This window comes from Emydura macquarii, unplaced genomic scaffold (assembly GCF_026122565.2).
Source record: "Emydura macquarii macquarii isolate MOO-44397 ecotype Brisbane River unplaced genomic scaffold, CSIRO-AGI_Emac_v2 contig_3019, whole genome shotgun sequence".
NCBI lineage: Eukaryota > Metazoa > Chordata > Testudines > Chelidae > Emydura > Emydura macquarii.
The window spans coordinates 5,325,697-5,346,138 of NW_027133156.1; positions in this window are offsets into that span (position 1 = coordinate 5,325,697).

A 20,442-nucleotide genomic window follows, 5' to 3' on the forward strand; every position below is an offset into this window, starting at 1 on the left:
TGGGCTTGATCCCTCAAGGTGCTCGGCATTCATGAACACATTTGATTTTATTGTAGGAGATGAGGGTACTTAGTACCTTTTAAGGAGAAATCCATACAGGTGCTCAGATACTGTTGTGATGGGGGACAAACAGAACCTGTAGTCATAGCATAGATGCATAGCCAAGTTACTATATATAACACATTTGCCATAAATTCAGATCAGTAATAGTTCATGTTTTAAATCCAAACAAATCTCCATAATACAGATCCTTCCCTCTATGTTATAAACCATGAAATGCAATTCCTTTGTCCCAGTGCTGATAACGTCCATTTGTTCAGTGAACAGCTTCAGTCTATCACCAGAAACTGTAACCAAATAAACAAGAACATCATTGAGAATTTATATGGAATCTCTTAGTTCATTGACCTGTTTGCTCATCCTTTGTGCGGTCTTTTATTGAATCTGCTTTAACTTCCTTTGTCTCTCAGAACACACAAGTTTTAACATAATTAATTCATAGCTTAGCCTGATAAAAAACATACATCTCCTGTTTTCATCCCATAAAAACATCCAGAGAAGCAGGAAAGCATTCCTCTGGGCTTGCATAGTTGGCCAATACATGAATCTTTTCCTTTTTGTAGAGGGAGTCATCTTTGAGATTATGTGTATCATTTGGGATCCACGGTTTTCACAAAGAAATATCACTTGGCATTAAGCGACACAAATTTGATTTCCTTACTCAAGTCTGGTTTGTGCCTTCCTGTAATGATGAGCACAGGGGTGAGGGAAAAAGGGGAGAAAGAGCCTTCCCCCTTTTTTGCCCTTGTACAGAAACTGAGTTCAGCCTTCTCTTTATACACCTCTGAGAAGGAGGCCACCACAAGACTTAAGTTAAAAGCAAAGGTAGCCTCTCCAAGATAACCCCACCCATCCTGGACATGGGCCAGTGGAGTTAGGCATGGGAGGCAGGGCTGGGGGCAGAATGGAACACTGCGCCTTTGCAAAGGTTGAAGTAGTGATTATTGGACTTACCAATGTTCTGAAAGGCATCATGCCCAAGCTAGTCACCAGGGGCCAGAGTCACAGTTATCATTTACACCAGGTGAGGGTCTGGCCCAGTTTACAACACATGACTTTACACCACTTGATGATCTGCCCATGATCTTCAAGAGCACCATCTAGGCCAGTGCAACTCCACACTACCCTTCACACAAGTCCAGGTGCTAGAGTGACAGTGTTGCCGTTACATATTGAGAGTCTGATCCTATAAAACCCTACTCATCTAAGGATTCTACTCTAGGTCTTTAATGTAAAGCAAAATATACAGCATAGCTACAGACTACAGGCATTTCAGATATGAAACCTCTCTCAGTGTTTCTCAGTACCAGATTGCACCTTGGTGTTTCCATCATGGATGCACACAAACTTATTACTGCATTAACTAACTAAATATCTATGATCAATACGCTCTAATAATGCTAATGGACATTTGGGGAGAGAATATAGGCTGATTTGACTTTCTTAATGTTGTCTCTATGAAGATAGGGTCTCTGTTACATGAGTGTTAGTAGTTAAAGAATTAACAACTCAAAAAAGCACTATACACTAAGGTCTTCCACCTCCCTTCCATCTGGCAGTCCCAAAGAGAATATTTGACTATCTAATGTCATAATTCAATAGAAGCAAGCTTTTTTACCTTAAATAACACAATTTTTACGTAAAGTAAGCTGATATTGGGCCCAGTCTTCAAGGCTGCTGAGTGTTGGATCAGTAGGAGTTGAGGATGTTCAACATTTTAGAGGATGACATTCTAAAGTGGGCCCTCAAAATACCAGTGACTGGTCTAAGCAGTCCTCAGACAGGCAAAGTTCCTGCTATAGTCATATATACAGGAGATGAGTAATAACTACTCCAGAAAATAGAGCATAATATAAAGATTTCATGGTAAATCCTGCTGCCTTTTTTTCCTCCCTCTGTTGCTTTCTCCCTTTCTGTCTTAATCAAACACAAATGGATTCCTGCACCAGTAATTTTCAATAGATAGTATTTGTAACTTCAGATGGTGCAGCAGAGTCTGAAGACAATACAGCAGGGACTACATCTGAAAAAGAGAGTGACAATTTCAGAGAAGAGCTGCAGATAATTCTACTGAAGCCTCGCTGGCTGACTTGCAAGCCCATGCGCGTGAACTAAAAATCTATCTCAGATAATTGACATTTATTTGATTGAAACAGCAGGGTGCCCTCCATCACCATGGTAGGAGACCATATGGAAGAACAGTATGAGTGGAGATAATGTTTGTCTGCTGAGTGTGTCAATGTGTTTAGAGATTATTCACAGGGCTCTAGGGATTCCGGTATGGTAATGTTTCAGCTAAATTAGAATCAGATTAATTGCTCTAATCTAATGGAAAGACAATGTTTATCAAATTATTGCTCTTTCACCACATGATATTGCGGTGTCATTATTCTTCAAGTTTAAAAAAAAATCAAAAGGCTCTCTTGCAGCACATCTGCTCAACTGCTCTGTAATAGTGCTGATTTCCACACGAGAGTTAATACAGTTTATAACTCTATGAAGTAACTAATAAATTAGAGCAAAAGGTTTGTAGATGATAAATCTGCTATATTCCTATGATATTGGATAAAGCAGTTCTGAGTTAATTAAATTTTTTATTTCAAGCAAGGAATATTTTTCTTCTGAAAATGAAACTTTTTTTTTCAGTAAATAGCATTAAAAAAATAAATTAAAAAGCAGCACCTTTTAGTTCTGCTACATGTACTTGTATTTTGTTTTAATTTCCTTCCATCTGAAACTTTTCAACTAAATTAGCAATAGAATAATATCACTGACGACTCCTGAATCCCTTCACATATTTTGTTTATTAGATCCTAATTTTTAAAAAGTAATTACTTTAATATTGTTACTATTAAGAATACACAGGAGATAGTGTTTTTTTAAAATGTATACTTGAACATTTTTCAAGATTTTTCCTGATTTTTTTTAATAATATTTCAAGAGCTTTATTTGCAGCACTTGGTGAATATACCTGAACTATTCCAACTTTATTAAAGAAAGATCTGGTCTTGTGAGGTGCTGTGCACCCACAATTCATATTGCAGTTTATGGAAAGTGAAGGAATGAAGTATCTAGGATTGGGTGTTTGAAATTGGATCTAAAAGGAACCTAACAGTTATCTGATTCATGGACTAGCTGATTTGCAGAAAACTTCTTATCCCATCCTTCACCGTTGCTTCAGTCCCGCTGGTCCTTTGATCCAGGAATCTAACTGCTGTATCCTTCCAATCTGATTTTCCACAGCACTACATCAGTTTTATGCTCGTGAAACTTTATTGCAGCTCATGGTGTGAACCTGGAGTAATAGTAGAGTTACACCCTTCATCTCCATTGTGCATATGGAAAGATAGAGCCTCATCTTACAGCTCTTTGTTTTGTTTTACTTGTGATAAATTCAAAGTTCATATCATTCCAGCAAAGCCATTTGAGTTTTAAACCTAATCACATAACACGTAGATTAAATTTAAGGTGACATATCAAAATCAAGCTGGGCTGCATACGCTCATATGCTTTATGAAGCTCTGACTACAAAAGTTGTAGCAGTTCATTCTTCTGTTGATTTTATTGCAAGGATGATGTTTGACCCATTTGGCTGCCTGGTTTTTTCTCTTGATATCTGCTTAAAGTTAACTGGGACACCTGCCCTCTTAACTGGAGCTTTCACACTACTTTTGAAGTGAGTAAGGTTCTGGGAAGAGACATGGTCTATGGGTATAGAGTCACTTACTCTATGATCAGTCAATGCTTGGATCTAACTTCATACCTTTTGTTCTCAGTGACTCAGCAATGGACTCCCCTGTTGTTTTCTGTACTGTAGTAGCTGTGAACTTGCTGCCAAGTCACTCCACATTATGTTACTGTAATGTATATAGGACAAAGATCTAAATCCACACAGTCTCAGTGACTGGAAGAAACTGATTATGGGTATATAACTGAAGGATATTGTGACCAACAGCAAGTCATTATTCTGAAAGGATAGACCATATAGATTGAATAAACTTTCATTTTTTTGTAACATGCGTATTTAATCTACATGCTTAATTTAAATAAATGTATTATTCATGTTTTTTAAACTGTTCACTACATTCTTATTTGGAAATGATTTAAAGCAGTCCTGGTACTATTTAGAAAATCCTAGCAGATGGTAGCATTGGGAAAATGCAGAAGGAACCTACTTGTAGGCAAAATATATTGCTTTATCTTTTTTTCTTTAATTCAAAGTAAAAAGTGTTTTGCATTTAGGTGACTCAGTCTGGCGCTAAATTAAAATATTTGCAGACCAACAGCATAGGGTGGTGTTTCTGAAGGAAGTTCATTTACTGGAATCTGTGGGGTAGTTCAAAAGTGCTATTATTATTATTATTTATTAAAAATCATCATGTAATAAATGCTTTGCAAACATATTAAATTCTCCAGCTCATTCCTTGCTCCAAGAAGTTTAAAGTTCAATTCTGCCTTCAGATACACTGGTGCAACATCATTTAAGTCCTGGAAGACTCACTGAAGTCAACAGAAGTTTCCACCCATACAATGAAGGGTAAAATTGGGCTCTGACAAACAAACAAAGACAAGACATGACAACGTTAACGATTTGCATAGTATGAGCTTGATTCACCTCACGTTTTGGTTTTACACTCGTTTAATTTCATTCAGTGAAATTATGGTCCCATTTCAGTCAATGGGAGTGTAGTGGGTTTCACTGAGGAGCCAGCAGGCCAAGTGGGCAGGACATGGCTCAACAGTCTTTTCACCAACCCAAAGTCCTTTGGGAAAAATGTACGTTACCCAGACCTTCCCTCTCCACAGGTCCTAGCCTAAGGTCCAAGGGAGAGAGGTGTGGAGTGCCTCAGTTTACCTCTTCCCTCCCCTCTCCTTTGGGTCATACCCATAGTCCAGATACTCATCTGTGGATCATTTTGCCTCCAGAAACTGAAACTAGTTTCTTCCCTTCAGACTGCCTTGCCTTGCCAACTTTTTCTTTCTCCCTCTTCTCCTTCTCCCTCTCCCACTCCCCACTTGACTGTCAGAGTCCTCTTTCAAGTAGATGCTCATTTGGGAGCATGCTCTGCAACTGCTCAAGGATGGGGCCCTCTTGGCTTAGTACTGCTCCTTCCTTTCCTTAGACCAGGTCTACACTACAAATTTACATTGATAAAATTACATCTCTCAGAGGTGTGAAAAAGTCACACTCCTGAGCAACATAGTTATTCTGAGGCTATGTCTACACTGATGGCGGCAAAGTCACCACCGTCAGATTGACTTATCTGGATCAACTGAATGGTCACTGAAGACCTGCTCAGTCGATCCAAAAGTCAACGTACAAAAACCACCTCCTCAAGTAGCGTAGCGCTGCGTCGATGGGAACGCGGTTCCCATCAGCGCAGTGAAGTGAAGATGGCGCGCAGAACAGAAGCACAGAAGTCGACGGGAGTTACACACATTTTTTGCGTACTTTGTGTAACTCCCATCGACTGCCGCCGAATCACCGAGGTAAGTGTAGACCAAGCCTGACTTAACCCCTGGTGTAGACATCACAATATTGATGGGAGTGTTTCTCCAGTCTGCCTCTTGCCAAGGTGGATTATCTACGCCGATGGGTGAAGCTCTCCCATTGGCATGATAGCATCTGCACTAAAGCACTACAGCTGCACAGTTGAAGTGCTGTACATGTAGACAAGCCCTTAGAGTCCATGTGGTGTCTGTAAACCCCATCACAAGAAGTTTTGCCATCTACTTCAGTGGGACTAGGATTTCAATTTACTTCAGTGGAGTTACTCCCGATTTACACTGACATAAGACTAGAATCAGGTCATGTCACTGGTTGGGGCAATTTACCCCCATGCATCATTAGCTCTGCAGAATATACTTGTGTCTCAGAATATTCAATCACGCAGCAGAGATCTCTATGCTGTTTTTGATATTTTTTTCTCTTGAATATTTTAAGTTTTTGTTTGTTTTTTACTGTGGCAATATGGTTCCTGGCTCCTGAAAATGGAGTTTAACTTATTAACCTGACACACACCAAGACACAAGCCAGATGGACTTTCATCTACTTGGTGTAGATATCCAAAAGAGGGCTATTCCCATATCATTTCTCTCTGGGACAGTTATACCGTATTTCCCCATGTATAAGACGCACCTTTTTTCGAAAAATTTGGGGTCTAAAAACTGGGTGCGTCTTATACAGTGGTACTTACCGGTGATGTACCATAATACATTTATTTTCAAATTTCGGGCCCCAAAATTAAGGTGCGTCTTATACATGGGAGCATCTTATACATGGGGAAATACGGTAGTTTCCTTATAAATCCCTGTGCACATGCATATGTCATACCTATGAAGATGCAGTGATCACCTCTTTAAAACTGCCAGTTTTGCCTTTCATAACACATACCATTCAATATTTTCAGTACTCCTCTATATTTATTACAGGATATACCTGGAATACTATGAATGCAGAAGGAATATTATTTAATTATCTAAGGCTTTACTAAAGCAAGTGTCAAGGAATATAATGGAGCCATGAGCAGCTGGGGTAGTTGGTGTTTCATTAGCAATAAATGATCAGCAGCAATGCAGGAAAGAAAGCTTTACTGAGCATGCATAGTGGCCAATGGTAGCAACCTGTCCACCTTGCATTCCTGAGCTCCAGGTGTCACACCAAGGCAGGTCCCTCCTCAGTTCTGATCCTGTCTTTCCAGTCCGACTCCTCACACTACAGCTGGGAAACCTAGGAGAGATTGCGGGACAGGGAAGTGTTGGGGCCTCAGCGATTGTGCAGGTTGGAGCAGTTGCAGCCAAGAGTGGCAGGGAGGAAAGTGAGGAACCTGTCACCAGCCTTCTCCCACTCCCCCTCTTCTGTCTCCTTCATTGCTAGCTGTTCCTTCTGGCTGGAGCGAGCACTGATAGGAAAGGCAGCCTGGCTGGCTACAAACCCAACTGCATAGCAACACCCAACAGTAGGGAGATGACAATGCAAGGATAATTCTATTCAGTCTTTGTAGTCCTGGCAGGTGCATGACCTTCCCACAGTAATGCATGACAGTGATGAAGGCAGATGCATGACACTGATGTGACAACTTTCTAATTATTTTGTTTAAAAATCTTTACATTGGAACTAATCAAGATTCCTGGAAATATTTACAGCAGTCTTGCAATACTGAAATTTGAGACCTAATTTGGACTTCTCTGAGTTTGCCCCTTTAAGCAGTAAAGGCAGTAGAGAGAGGACAAAATTCAGGGAGGGATCAGATTTGGCCATTTGATTTAGCCCATTACAGTTTAAACCTAGAGGCCATATGGAAAACTCAGACCTGGAGGCATGCTGGGTTCAAACACTACCCAAAGTCTGGGAATTTGGTTTAGGCTCATCTCTTAAAGATAGCATTTTATACTTGATTTTTGTGCTTGCTGCTTTCAAAAGAAAGAAAGAGCTTTCATGCAAAGGAATTACATATATATTGTTTATCTTATCTTTCCCTGTGGACTGCACCTTGATGTAGTGGGAAGGCATGTATGTTCCACAGGTTCCAGTGGTTATGCCCGTAGTTCCCAACCCATGGCCCGTGGGCCACTTTTGGCCCACGGGGTCTTTCAAAGTGGCCCTCCACTCCCATCTAGCTGGCTGCAGAATGGAGACACTGCCTAAGGACCAAGGCGGAACGCATTGCCATGGGGCTACAAGACCGGTGCAGGCTCCTTGCTGCAGTCAAGGGGATGGGAGATCAGTGCTCCCCTCCCCCTGGCTGTAGCAGAGAGCAAAGTGCTCTGCCTGGGTCCCTCGATTCTGGGTCCCTGCTGGAGCCAGAGGGAGGGGAGCACTGATCTCACATCTCCCTGGCTGCAGAAGGGAGCCACTGCCTAAGGACCCAGGTGGAGCACACAGGGCAACAGGACACGTGCAGTTTCCCTGCTGGCGCCAGGGGGATGGGAGATCAGCAAGGACTTCTTCAGTCTGGCTGCAATGGGGGAAGGGGACTCCTGGTGGAGACTGGTGGCCCTTCAGGGTTATAAAAATGATATCTGTGGCCCGTGAGCCAAAAAGGCTGGGAACCACTGGGTTATGCCATTGGAAGTTTTAACTGCTCGTAGAGCCACCCACGCCAGCCAGTTCAAGTGGTGACACCAAATGAAAAGCAGTCCACTGGCCCTCCAGGCTGGGAGTTGAGTGATAGACCAACAGCTATCTTTTTTTTAAATTGAAGTTATAGAAACACAACGTGGTAGCCATCCTGGAAAATGGCATGATAGACAAGAATGGTGGAGCCTTGGGAAGGATTTAGATTTATTTCTGGAGCCCTTTCAGGTTGCTAACCATATATGGTTAGGAAGCACTGTCATTCTTTGTATTTTTTATTGTGTAATATTTCCTTATTATTTTATTGCTCTTCCAACCACGCAGGACAAGTTTGCACTGATGATGATTTGGTAAATATGTCATGACTACAGTATTTGATAGAGAAGACTATAGAGCTATTCCAGATTGTTGCATCAGTACATGTGTATTAATTTGTAGTTACATTATTGACCCAACAGAGCTTTTCTGAGCCCTAATCTAAATATGCTATTATTTAGGATGTGTACTCATATATGAAATGTGTAGCAAAATAAAGTTATAGCACAATGGCAAGTTTCCATAGTTCAATATATCAACATGCTTTGTCAAATTACTACAAAATGATATTATAATGTAATATCTTGCCAAATATCACTGTCATAACTGATCCCATGTGTGATCTATACAAATACTAAAATCCATCAAAAACTGGCAAGCTTATATGTATAATTGAAACAACAATTTGGCAGACATTTGGGGTAAAGAAAATGAACTCTTTCAACTCTACTACCTAGAGCAAATTTTTACAGCTGTTTTATGAAAACCCAGAAAATAGATTTCATAACCAAAAACACTGATATAACCTGAACTATGGATCTGATCCTTCATCCCTAATTCATGTGAATAGCCCCAATAACCTCATAGAATCATAGAATCATAATATATTAAGGTCGGAAGAGACCTCAGGAGGTCATCTTCTAGTCCAACCCCCCTGCTCAAAGAAGGACCAATTCCAACTAAATCATCCCAGCCAGGGCTTTGTCAAACCACTCCTTAAAAACCTCTAACGAAGGAGATTCCACCACCTCCCTAGATAACCCATTCCAGTGCTTCACCACCCTCCTAGTGAAAAACGTTTTCCTCATATCCAACCTAGACCTCCCCCACTGCAAATTGAAACCATTGCTCCTAGGTTTGTCATCTACTATCACTGAAAACAGCCTAGTTCTATCTCCCTGGAACCTCCGTTCAGGTAGTTAAAGGCTGCTATCAAATTCCCTCTCATTCTTTTCTTCTGTAAACTAAACACGCCTAGTTCCCTCAGCCTCTCCTCATAAATCATGTGCTCCAGCCCCCTAATCATTTTTGTTGCCCTCTGCTTTACTCTTTCCAATTTGTCCACATCCTTTCTGTAGTGGGAGAACTATTCTACCCTCATGGGCAAAGACTACAGGATCAGCTCCTAGAATGGTGAAAATATATTGCTATTATTCACAACTGCAGGTTTTGAAAGACACCCATGTTCTCTGCATCTGTGTCTCAAAAAAAAAAAACCCTCATCTTCGATTGATTTGCCCTTTGTCACTGTCACAGATATGTTTTCCTTGTTTTGACAGGTAGTTGTAATTCTATTAGCAGTCCATCGACTTGCCTGTGAAATCGATCTGTGTTGGGCTAGCTGGGTCTTCTTAAAGTGGCTGATTTATTGCTTCTGTGTGTTAAAAAAAGAAGAAGAAAATGAAGCCCTTCTGCCTCCTCAGTGAACAAAGTACCTAAATAGTGTTTGAAAATGAATAATTTTTAGCCTCACTGCTGGTTGTCTCAGTAGCAGATGAGCTGTGACCTTTCGTTGGCAGTTTTGCTGAGATGCCTGCTGATACTGGCATGTATAAATGATTGTCAATTTCCCTTATTAATTTACCTTGCTGTCTCATGTATAAACTAGAAGATCTCATTCACCCTAAATGTCCTCAACATCAATCCATCGTGTTTGCCTAATTTTGCAATTTTGTACCGTGCTGAATGTGGAGAACCACAGGAAATATATGCAATGCCATTTCTTTCATGCATATTGAAAAGGGAGGCATGTGGGTGAATTTACAGTCGACAACACTTTAGTTGAGGTCAGAGAAAGAGGTTATTATAATACTTTGCATACTGAATGCCATCAGAAGAAGTTTAAAGAATCACCATAGTCTAAAAGCTGTACCAGAATTTAAAATGTTATCTGTCTGGATAGCATTAATTAATTATCTCTTTTTTTTTTAAATCAGAAAAATAAGTCAGCTTTCCCATTGGACAGCAAACAAATTAATATTGCTGCTGTTTGCTGTGTGATGCTTTTGTATTGGGGATTCTACAAACATGAATTTTAGCTTTAAATACAAAAAATATGAAGTGTAATTTTTTAATCTCATGGGTTCTCTTAGCCAGGATGCTAGTCTTGGCAACACTTTCTGATAGACTCTAGAATCAAAGAGGAGATTTACTCTTGGCAGAAAATAGTATCCATCCTTATTATACAGTCATAGGGTCAGACTCAGCTCCTTTCAACTACAATTGATTTCATTAGTTCATTCACATAATGCACCGGAAATGGTTCACTGTCCTTCTTCCTGACAAGATAGGAATATTACCTATTTTGTATTTCATATGGACCTCTCCAGAATGGCTGGAGTTTTGGTTAAGCACTGGTTGTTTGTGCCAGGTACAGATCCAGTTTCTCTTAAATTTTGAAAAGGTGCATAAAGTTCTTTTCCCACATGAGGGTGCAGTCTTTTAGATGCCAGACATGTTCCCTGTGATGAGGAAATGGTATCCAGCTCAACATCCAGGCTAGTGCAGTAAGTATCTTCAACTTTCCGCGCAGAAGCTGACCTTTGAATGTGATGTTGCAGAACTGGGAAAGGTAGGCTCTGCGTGAGCTGAGCTCACTGGTAACCTAATATAAGTCTGTGTGGAGAAAACATTGTTCAAGCAGTTTTTCTAACCATTCTAAAAAGGAAGCCTAATGTGTGATTACATTGTGTGATCTTTCAACAATCACATTACCTACAGGCTGTGCCATGCTGGTCTGCACTTTAGTTACACATAATTTGCGGCAGACTTCCTGAAGAAAACAAGGCTCAGATTGTGTGCCTTGGCCACTGAAGGTACAGCTAGGTAGTACATATATCAGTACTAAGGGCCAGATCCTTGACTTTGATACTGCCCCTTTGTGCTGCTCCAGGAGCTGAAAGGGTCAATGAAGCCAGTTTAAGGGATTCCTCAGATCACATAGAGCCAAGGTAGGGTCAAAGGGGATATGACCAGAAAAGGGGGTACAGCAAGAATACCGCTGCACTCTGGCTATTCAAAGCTGATGAAACAGCTCTTGGGACTGTAAGCAGCTAGGCAGAATTTAGACTATTCCAGGCACTGAACAGGCTGCTGGCCGGCCCCCAGACCTGGGGTGTATCCGGGTAGAGTAAAGCCACCTTTGCTGCAACTGAGGCCTTATGCTGAGCACAGATTAGTTGAACCTAAGAATTGGGCCCAATGTTTCAAGAATTCTCTGTCCAGTTCAGTTCTTTGTTGGGAACCAGTACTACAAAAATATGCTTGAAAAAATAGTCTTTAATCACTAACAAATACTTAATGTTCAAAGATGTTTCTCACGAGGGCCCTTCTAGATCAGCTTGGAGAAACAGCCATGGCTTTGCTGTTAATAGCATTTATCTCATAGCACTATGCGTGCTATCATATGGTGCCTTAGGTTCCTGGCAGCAGAAGCAGGAAGAAACCACTTATCAACATCTTAGAAATTCATGTAGTGGTTTTAATTTTTTCTCATTTCACAAATGACTTGTTATAGGACTGCCATGCAATAATAATAATAATAATAATTAATAATCTATTATTTATTTATTTACTCCTTTGGATTAGGACCTTGTTGTGCTAGCTGCTGAACATTACAGTAAAACACACTCCATGCTGTTAGGATCATAGAGTTTAATTGAAAGTAAGACATGATTTTTCCAGTGCTACCACTGTACCAGACTCCTTGAAGCTCACTATTCCCCAGCTATGGCTCTCAAAAGCAGCTAACTGTGGACTTAGCTAGTCTGAGAACATTTACCTTTCATTGTTGTCCTTGTCCTTATTCCCCTGTTCCTTCCATTTTAGAAAGACATGATTAAGGAATTCTGATTTGTCCCTTTTAAAGGCTAGAATACTCTTTACAGAAACCCCTTGTTTATGAGCTGAAATAATGGGGCTGTTATTTCTGGAAAATACCTTTTGATTTTACAGTAAAGTCCACATCCACAAAGGAAATAACTGAGTTTCTCAGACGACTGTGTTAAGTCTCTAGGGCTATGGCTACACTGATGATGGCAAAGTTGCCGCCGTCAGATCTACTTCTCTGGATCAACTGAGCGGTCATTGAAGATCCGCAAATCGACGTATTAAAACAACTTTCTCAAGTGGCATAGCGCTGCATCGATGGGAATGCAGTTCCTGTCGGCGCAGTGCAGTGAAGACGGCGCGCAGAATGGAAGCAGAGAAATCGATGGGAGTTCCACGTGTTTTTAGTGTAGCTTGCGTAACTCTGGTCGACTGCCGCTGAATCTCGGAGGTAAGTGTAGACAAGTCCTGGGTCTTTTTATATGACAATATGCCCTAACAATGGTTTCCAAACTTTATTGATCCTATGTATCACCTTCTTAAAAAAGATTTGGTGAAGTGAAATGATGGAACATCAATCTCATGTACCACAGTTTGGGAACCCCAGCAGCCCTAAGAACCTGCTGCTGGGCAAGCAAAATGATACTTACTACTAGCCAATTCAAAGCCATTTTTTTCTGAACATTGTCATAATCCTTTTCCAAACACATCAATTGCTCTGGGCAGTCTTTATGGATGCAAATAAAATCATCCAGGTTAGTCAGCCTATCCTCTACCAGCAACATTTGAATAAGGGCATTCAATGTTCTGAAAGGTATAGAGTGCATGGTTGAATCCAAATGGGATACCTCAACTCTCCATCACCCAATGATTCTCAGCTGGCACATTAAGGTAGTTTTATGGTCCTTTTGCAACATTGGTGCAGGGATTGGGATCTGACTGCATTGCATTCAGTCTCCAAGAAAGGTCTTGAAAATTATCAAAGAACACTTAGCCCAAGAGAAAAGATCTGTAAAGATTACCAACCTTTGAAGAGATTTCTTTCCTAATATAAACCAAAGAAGAACTTTAAAAATAACCTACAACAGTGGTTTTCAACTGTGTTTTTTTTTTTTTTTGAGGACCCCTAAAACATTTCAAGTGGAGGTGCAGACCTCTTTGGAAATCTTAGACCTAGACTGCGGACCCCCAGGGGTCTGCGGACCACAGATTGAAAACTACTGACCTACAAGAAATCAGTTCAATTCACCAATTAAAAGGTTTGTCAATCCTCCTTCTTTAATAGACCTGTTCATCACAGGAATGACAAAATTTCACTGATTGCACTTAGTAGACTATATATAATGAACTTGCTATTAAATTTTTATTGCAGAAATCTTACAGAAGCAACTTTGGAACCAGTATGAAATTAAGATTTTGAGACTTCCTTAATTGAGTTACTTAAATAAAATAAAAACTGTAATGGAAAATTGCTTATTTATTAATAGTTAAGCTGGTTTCCACAAATCAAAATGGAGAAATAGGCCTGTGAGGCTTTACATGTAAAATAGATGTATGTAGTAGAGTTCTCGGCTGAAAAAAGAAAATAACAAGCTCTTATATGTCTATTAATGCTCAGTTATGTGACATCATGGCTACATAACTTCAAGACCCCAAATTGTTACTTTATGACATACACCTGGCATAACTTGTAAAATACATGGCTCCATGTTCAAACTGTTAAACCCCTATTTAGTAAATCTCTTTTTCCTCAGTGACATACGTTTATCCTGATTGAAGTTGGAAAAATGAGGCAGTAAATTTTGTAACAAATTGTGTTGGGGTTTGGGTTTTTTTTTCTCTTTTCCTGTTAACAGAAAATCAATGTTAGCACACACCTTCCTGAAGTCTAACCATTTCATTTGATTTGTTCATGTTTGGGTCTGCTGTACATTCCCAGAACCTGATTGTCTTCTCGGATGCATAGTTTTACTATAGTAGAGTTACTCCTGATTTACACCAGTGATAGTGGGAGGAGAATGAGACCCCACAGTGTATATATCTTGTGCAGTAGTGTATTTGGAAGGGTTGTTCCCAAAAGCGCTGCTTATTAAAAGTAAGAGAAAAACCAATGGCCAGATTAGATGACTTCCTGAGGTCCCTTCTACTCTTAATATTCTATGATTCTGTTATTCTGATCTGACTTACAACTGTGAAAAAAATCCGCAGTAACTCTATTGAAATCATGGAGTTAGACCAGTTTTTAAAAGGTTAGAGCAGTATCTAGTTCAAAATATTTAAGAGATGATCAGTTGGGCATTTTGGATCTGATTCTCCACTCCATCACACTAGAGTTACAATAGTGTTACTTCACTGTAAGGAACATTTTCTCTGCCTCTTTTTTCTCTGTTTTACAATTCTGCTGGCATCTAGGGTTTGGATGTAAATCATCATTCAAATCATAATTGGAGTCCAATTCTGATATCTGTTTTTATTAATTTCATATCTGCCAGACATAAAACCCACGCAAAGATTACTACTGTAACATTAGCTGGCAAGCAAAGCAGCATAATTGATGCATTAAAAACATCCTATACAGTAAGTAAATATTTTCATTTAAATTATATTACCTGGCTTTATTATACTAAATTGCTACTCAATTTTATATATAATAGAATCACCAAGAAAAATATTATCAAAGCGCGTCTGCATTTCCATATAGCATGAACATAGCAATGTACAAACCATTTTTATCTAACAACCCACAGTGTGTGTACAATTTGGTACACGGAAAAATTGAGTTCTTCATTTTCAGATTAATTTTCAATATTTACATAAATCTGCTGGGAGGGAGTTACTGAAAAAGAAATGACGCACAAACTCAGTGATTTCTTTGTCACTGTATTTGTTAAGAAGAATATTAACTATGTTCCCCTGAAGATATTTTTGTAGGTGCTACTGCAGATCATTAAAACAGTGGTGAGCAAGTATTTGAATATGATAAAGGAAGACAAAGCACTAGGTAGCAATAGGTTTCATACAAAGTTAATAAATGCATCAAACGGATTAATCAGAACAAAGGGATCAAACAGATGAACAGTTACTTGGAGGAAGTCTTGATACTGGAGAAGTACAGTATCGGGTGATTAGAAAACAGATACTATATTATCATCTCTTTGTAGCACCTAGGAGCCATGGTCTGGGTCAAGGAGTCATCATAATAGGCGTTATTCATAGGCACAATAATGGACGTTCCATGCTCCAAAGTGCTTACAGTCTAAATAGGCAAAGGGAAAAAAGGAAGCCCCTGCTCACATTGAAGAATTATGAAGCTGCACTACCCACGAAACTCCAGGAGGCATTGTTAGAAGAGCTAAGGTTAAGCACCTTCTGGCACTGCTGATGGTAATATGATCATCCACCCAGCCTGGACGAGCTGAGATGTCTGAGAAGTGTACCCTTCCTGGGAGAGAGGTGGGATGATGGGAACCCTAAACTAAAGCTCTGGTTAAAAGACAACAGGATTTCATAAGTGCAAAAAAAAAGCTGCAAAGAGTTTGCAAGTGTCTTGGGGTGTGTCTACACAGCAAAGAAAAACCTGGGGCCCAAGCCCCACGAGTCCAAGTCGGCTGGCACATGCCAGCTGCAGGTGTCTAGCTGCTGTGTAGACATACCCTTAGTATCTTGCAAAATTATGACAATATTATGGAATTTATGCTACTAATTGCCATCATTTTTTATGTAATTGATTTTCTCAAAGAAAAATATTGCCAAAGCATTTCTGCTGCTTTCGTAAGATGTTGAGCACCTCAGATGAGTTGCTCACTGCCTTGAACTCCCATTGAGTTCAATAAATGCTCAGTATCCACCAGGATCAAGTCTCACAGGAGGGTTTTTTGTTTGTTTGTTTTTTCCTCCCTCGTAGTCCTCAAAAGCTGAAGCTTTTGTACAAAAACATGAACCTGAACTTGGTAACTTAACCTCTGACTTTGTCTCTCAGAACTTAAAGGAAAAAGTAATGGGAGAATAAAATGTGCTGATTAGCTGAACAATTCAAACTCAGTTATTGTTTCCATTATACGGCTAATAGTTCCTTGTGAACAGACTTGATTTTTTCTCTTTTTGTATTACAGCCAATTTGCAGACTAAGATTGGTATTGTTTATTGAACGCTACACCCTGCTGCAAAGTTAAAAACCTACCTGTAAAAGGCATGCCTGCAATAATTTAATTAAGCTACTTTGAGACACAGGGTTGTCTGGATGCTGTAAATGAGATTTAATAGGTATTAGTAGCCTGGGGAATGGTCCAATGGAGGCTACCTGCACCAGGAAGCTGTTTTGATCCCCTCATGGTGTTTGAGTATGTGTGTGGCCTGAGTGCTGACAACAGTTATCTTTATATATGTGAGTACTCCAAATGAAGTCAGTGGCACTGTGTAAAATTAAGCATGGGCAAGAATGTTTTCAGGATTGGGGCCTATCTAGCTACCTAGTTAGAATCTTATGTCATTGACCCACCTGAGTATGCCTCCATGAAGCATGTATCTTTAATGGGATCAGGAGCAATAAAAAGATTTTTCTGTACTAAATAAACAACTGAAAGTTCTGTCCAATGATTGATGTAAAGTTACTCCTTTCTTCTTTTTGCCAAAATCTTTTTGTCCTAAGTGCCATGCTCAATTTCTCTACTTTTCTTGTTAAGATTTTTCATGGACAGTTCTGCCCAATGTCCTGTTTTAACATTTGATTTTTTTCCTTGGCTGCTATTTTATACAGTCACTGGCCATAACCCACCTATATTTTATACAGTCACTGGCCATAACCCACCTACCTGACCTTTTGAGGTGTTAAAAGGTGAAGAGTGCCCTCAGCTCTCATTGATTTCACTCTGAGTCACGGGCACTCAGCACCTTCCACCAGGGCAGATATGACTATTCATTAGGGGCTAGTAGGACTAATAATACCAGAGCTGTCGGCTACCCTACAGACATTGTGAAGTGTAGCTGATGTACTGTTGGGAGCAGTACCACCAGCTGTCCAGAAGAGACTCTTGGGACATGTCTACACTGCATTTGGGAGTGAGCATCCCAGCCTGGGCCACAGACTTGTGCTCACAGAGCTCATGTTAGAACTCTAAAAATAGCTGTGTCGGCCTTGTTGCTGGGGCTGAAGCTCAGGCTCTGAAGCTTAGAGGAGAGGATGGGTTTGAGAGCCCTAGCTGCAATATCAAAGCACCATCTACACAGCTATTTTTAGAATACAGCCACTGGGCATGAGCCCTGCTAGCAGTTTGTGGACCACATGAGCTTGTGGACCCAGGAGGGTCTCGGAGGCTCACTCCCAGATACAATGTAGACGTGCCCTTGGTGAAGCTGAAGCTACTTCAGCTTCTGGAGGCTGCAGTATACCTGGTTGCCAGCACTGTGTCTTGGCCCTGGAGCACAGGGAGGAGGCACAGGGTAGGACATACAGGCTTCTGTGAGGCTATTACGCATTAGCTCCACAATGGCAGAATACAGAGTACCTGGCAGCCACAGTCCTTCTCTGCTTCTTCTGCTCCTTCTTCTCTATGTCCAGCAACAAAGAGTAGGAGGGGGGAGTGTGACAAAATGCACCCCTGTATTCACACCTTACACATGACTGAAATAATCTTTGCACAAAATATGCCTTTTAAGGTAATATTTAAAAGCTAATAACTCACTGGTCAATTTTATCATGGTGAAATATATGTAGCAACATCACATGTGAAGTTAGACAATTGCCCTGTATGATGTTATTAGCACCTGTTTCAAACCCTCCAACCCTGCTCAGGAAGAAGTTGGCAAACAGGTCTCTCCTGAACAAATTATGTGTGCATTCCTTAATTTGCATTTGAGCAGTAAACAGAGTCATCAAACAGAAAGAGGAAAGGACGGAAACAAAAGGAAACCTGCACATGAGCATACACAGGTGAAAGAATCCACCAGGAAGCCTCCTTGCACACCAGATACACTGTCTCCTTATGCTCAGCTCAAAATGTTTTTTGAAAGGGGGGCTGAAACTATAAAAAGGAGGGGCAAACACCCCAAGTGACCTCTCCCACCCAGTCCATCTCACTCTTTGCACCTGAGAAGATAAAAGACACAGCTGTTGGACTCTGGGAGAGAGGTCTTGACATAAAAATTTGGTCAATAATGCTATTGGGAGCACATGGGTGAGAGTTTTGCCTTGAATTAAGTTTAGTTTGTCAAGTTTAGCATTAGGAAACATTTTTATCTTTATTTTTCTTGTAACTATTTCTGAGTCTATTGCCAATGCTCACTCTCATTTAACATCTATCTCTTTGTAGTTAATAAACTTGTTTTATTGTTTTATCTAATCCAGTGTGTTTAAATTAAAGAGTCTGGGTCATACATTTCTAGGGGAAAATCTGAGACTAGGAGTGTGTTGGGGTCACCCTGCAATATCATCAAGGTTGGTGGGAGCCAGGGTGTGACTGGCAGGCTGCAGTTACACAAACACACCTGGGAGTGGCCTGAATGCTGGCAAGCTGTTTGTGAGGGGTCCAGGTTGGGAGCTACAACAGTAAGGCATTGCAAGGCACCCCAGGTTTCAGGGCAAGGGTGATACAACCCCCCACTGATCTGGATTTCACTCCCGTATGTCCCAGGGAGGTTCTGAACCTGGGGGTGGGTTTTATAAACCTGAGTGGCTGTAGAGGAGAAGGAGTATTTTGTGCCTTGGAGAGTCAGGTGAGAAGGGATCCAAAGAATGGTTCTGAGCTATGCAAAGGTTAGGGAAGAGCAGGAGGGATTCTCATTCTAGGTGCATGTGGGATGGGTGGGAGGGGTGTTTCTGAGCAGAAGGGTGTTTGGTTGGACGGTGTTTAAGGGGGCTTGGAGTGGAGTTGTCAGGTTTGAGTACAGAGTGGAATGGAGAGAACTAGTGAATGAGGGTGTAGATTCATTAGTGGTGGATATGTGTATGAGGGGGATTGTAAGGGAGAGCTAGACTGAAAGTTAGGACTAATCAAAAAAGAGTGAAAGAGTGATAGAGCCATAAATACTGTCTCTCACCCTGCCCTTTACTGTATAGTGTCCCAGTTTTTAATTTAGCAAATCTGATCTGCCTGAAGGGCAGGATTGGAAGGGGGAAGAAAGGGAAAGGAAGCAGGCAAAGGCTTGCAACTTGCAACTCCACCAGTTATTTTGGACACCAGCTACCACTTCAGGAAGGGCTCAGCTCCTCACTGGTTAGGATCACAGACTTGGAGTTTCTTAACAAAACTGTTTTTGAACTATAACATTCTAAGAAACAAAAACAGAATGATGTTTGCAATGTGAAACACCACTCATTTTTCAAATTGCCTTATTTCACATTAACTTTGTCTGATTACATCAATTTTTCCTAATGAATTAACTTCTAGCTATGCACAACACATGTGACATTTCAGGTAAGTTGATCTGGCTTGGTTTTGGTGAACTTACATGTGAAGGAGCAAGATCAGAATCAGGTTTGCAGCAGAAAGCTAGTCACAACCTTAGCTATGGAGAAACTGCCATCTCTCCATAATGTCCTTGTAGGGAGGCATTGTGGTATTCCTCAGAGCCCGGGCCCGAGGAAGTGTCGCAATGCCCCAGACAGACGGATCCAGGCCCGCCAGCCCAATTTACCCAGCAACAGAGGGGCGGAGCTAACCCAGGAAGGGGAGATATAAAAGACCGGCCTAGGATCTCACTTGGAAGGAAGCTGCTGCCGGAGGCAGACGTGCCCTCCCGCAGGCTGTGGTCTAGACCTGACCTCAACCGAGCACCCGCTCGGAGCCACCACCCCACATAGCGGAGGCCCCAGAACCTGCCCAGCTTGCCAGGCCCTGGTGACCGGACCAGGCCGCAGAGCCCCAGTGACTGGACCGGGCCCCCCAAGGCTCCAGGGGAGGAACTACCCCCCGAGGCCGGCGCAGACTTGGAGGAGCTGCCTGACATTGGGGAACCCTGGGAACCCTGTGATGTGGAGGAGTTCCCCTCCGCTGAGGAGTTCCCAGACTTGCCGCCGATTGACGAGGAGGGAATGGTGGCCTGCTGTGGGCCGAATATCCCAGCAACCCCGAGGAAACAGAGCATTCAGGTACCTGGGGACCAGGGGGAGGAAGTGGCCCAGGGACAGCCATAGCAAGTGGCTGAGTCAGGGGCGAAACGCCTGT